Below are 3,111 nucleotides of genomic sequence, written 5' to 3'. Positions count from 1 at the left end.
CCTGCCAGAGCGTCGCCGATGTCAGTAAGGGATGGCATTTGGCTGCGGTCCCCAAGCCGGAGTTCCAGGAAGCCGGTGACACTAGCGTGATTGTCCCGCTCTCTCTGGGGTGTCGGCGCGCGATCGGCTCGCGGGAGATTGAACCTCCAGGCTTGTGAGGGTGTGACGCCGCCACCGCCTCGCTCCCTGAGAGGGGTGTGGGGGGTCGCCTGGACGGGTCGACCAGCACCCACCGGTGTCCCCTCCTCGGCCCGTGGGGGAATGGGAGCGGGTGTGTCCGGCGCCCGGACGCCATCCGGCCGGTGGCTCCGGTCGGTCGTCGGGCCTTCCGTGTCGCGCGGTTTTCTCCCGTGTCGCGCTCGAGCCTTGAGAGGAAGCCCGTGGATGGCGTGACGGGCCCGGCCACGGGGCACGCGTGGGGTTCCGGTCGTCTGACCCGATTTTCTTACCAAGCTTTCCGAGGCTCGCTGCGGAGGTGGGGACCGGAGGGGACCGGAACGGACCGGACCGGATCGGGTCGCGAGGGGAGGCACGGATATGGCGCCCCAGGGGCCCGGCCGCGATTCCCATTGCGGTCCGGCCGTCGGGGACGCCTCCGTGGTATCGCCCCCTCCCCCCCCAGTCCCAACTGGGAGTCGGGGACCGGCATGGGACCGGCATGGGACAGGCGTGGGGCCGTCCTGAGGGCCGGGGAGGAGGGCGTCCACAGGTGCCTCCGCAGGACTTTGGGGATTTTTCTAAGTCCTGACGTGGGGACGACAGGCGGACTGGGGGAGGGCCTACCCGGCCCGCTCCACCTCCCGCGAGTCCCCCGTCGGTCCCGGCTGCCGCCACGCTCCCGGGGTCGACCAGATGGCCCTGGGGGCTCCAGGGGCCGGGGCTGATGGAACGGTGCTTGGGGCCGGTGGCCTGGCTACGGTCCCAGGAGGTCCCGGTGACTTGTGTCTAGGCCCCGGCAGTCGGCGTGGTGATTTTGTCACCTGAAATGAGCACTTTTTGTTGCCAGGTAGGTGCTGACACGCTGTGCTTTGGCGACTGTCGCCTTAGAGATGGGGACCTCTGGGCGTGTGCGGGGCGGGGGGGACCTCTGGGCTTGACCATGGTGCCAAGCCCGGCTGTGCCCTCGCTTACTTGAGCCGTCCGCGTGGGCCTGTGCGCCGGCTCGGGTGCCTCCAGATGGTCCAGGCCGTGGTGCCGCCTCCGGTCTCCAGCACCCGAGGGCGGTGTGGGCAGGCGGCGTGGGTGCTTTACCCCGTGCGCTCCCCACTGCGGGCACCTGGCTGCGGTCGTGACAACCCTTGTCCCGCAAGGCTCCGTGCCACGTGTCAGGCGTCCTCCTTCCTTGGGTTGTCCGGCTGCTCTCGCCCTGGGGTCGAGGGGTGCTGGCGAGGCTGAAAGCAGGTCCCTCTGGTTGCTGTCCTCGCCGGGCTTTCCCCCCCTCGGGACCTCCCTGGGCACATTCTGCCGATCGATGTGGTGATCTCGCGCTCTCCCGGGCCGGGCCTAAGCCGCGTCAGACGAGGGACGGACATTCATGGCGAATGGGACCGCTCTTCTCGTTCTGCCCGCGGGCCCTTCGCGCTCCTCCTCCTCCTCCGCCTGCTGTGGCGGTGCGGGGAGGGCGCGGGGGGGGTGTGTGGACTCCGGCCCGACCCCGCCCTCCCACGTTCGGCCTCCCGGTGTCTGTGGGACCGGGGTCCTCTGACGCAGCGGACACTCTCGCTTGCCTTTCTTGGCTTCGTGTGGTGAGCGGCTCTCCCTGCCATGGGGAGGGCCGTCCCGACGCCGCGCTGCTCACCGCCTGGGCGTGCTGAGCGCGTTGCGCCTGGCCCTCCGTGGTGCCCCTGGAGCGCTCCAGGTTGTCTCAGGTGCCCGAGGCCGAGCGGTGGCGTCGTTTCCTGTTCCCAGCGACCCCCTCGGGTCACCGCTGTTGGTGGTGTAGTCCGAGGAGCGGGTGGTGGAGTCGGTAAGGGAGGACCACCTGCCCCCCCCATGGGGATGCGGGCGCCTCGTCGTCCCCCTGGCGCATGCCGTGCTGGGGGGGGCCTGGACGTGGCGGGGTGTGTGAGCGATCGCGGCGGGCCGAGCCAGCGCTGTGGCGCTTGGCCAGCCGAGGGGTGCCGTTTCCTCGCCCCAGCATGCCACGTCCGTCTCCGCCTCTCGTGGCCTCGCCGGAGGCACGAAGCTCTTTCCGGGCGGTGACGCGAGCATGGTGTGCGTGGCGGGGCAAGGACGGTCTCCTTGTTGGGCCCCAGCCGTGAGCGCTCAGGATTGCCCTGTGCCTGCCCCTTGCCGCAGACCTACCCCCGCCCCCCGAGCCCTTGGCGGCCTTTGGAGAGCCGTTTAGCGGGGCCCGGTCGGGGGACGAATGGGTGGGGGCGATGCGCCCTCGGTGAGAAAGCCTTCTCTAGCGATCCGAGAGGGTGCCTTGGGGTACCGGAACCCCCCAGCCGCCGCCCCTCCTCTGCGCGTAGTGGCCACCGATGCGGGGTGACTACCGTTGCGTGTTGGGCAGAGCCCCCTCTCCGTGAGGGGTCTGCCGGCCCCGCGGTGGGGCCGAGCGCCGCTCTTTGCCTACCGCGGCCTGCGCCTCCCCCCTCCGAGTCGGGGGAGGATCCCGCTGGGCCTGGCCGGCGTCCGGCGCGCGGGGCTCCCGCGTGCGTGCGAGTGCGCGTGCGGCCACTCCCTCGCGGTGCTGTGTCTCCCGAGGGGTGGGGCGCCCCCGCGCGTCCCGCTTCCCCATGCCGTGCGAGCGGCTGTCTCCCGCCCGCTCCCGTCCCGAGTTGCCGCCGGGGGTGGCGTGCAGGCACGGGTCGGGCCGCTCTCGCCTGGGGGTTGCTTCCCCTGGGTCGTGACTCCGGGATGGACCAGACGGATGGACGGAGGTTCAGCTGGGCCCCTGCGGCGGGGGTCACGTGGGGTTTTTGGGTCCCAGCCGTGGTGGGGCCTGGTTCGCGGGGGGCGGGGCCCGCCAAGGGTGCTGAGGCCGGCCGGCGTCCCGGGCGTCGCGGGACCGCTCTCATGCTGGTGGCGGTGGGATCCCGTGCACGTTTACCCGGTGGCCCGGTTCGCGTCTTCGTTGGCGCGCGCCCTTCCCCCGAACCACTCCCC

This window comes from Ursus americanus, unplaced genomic scaffold, assembly GCF_024610735.1.
Source record: "Ursus americanus isolate L20-20 unplaced genomic scaffold, mUrsAme1.1.p SCAF_291, whole genome shotgun sequence".
Classification (NCBI taxonomy): Eukaryota; Metazoa; Chordata; class Mammalia; order Carnivora; family Ursidae; genus Ursus; species Ursus americanus.
This window is presented reverse-complemented; position numbering follows the sequence as displayed.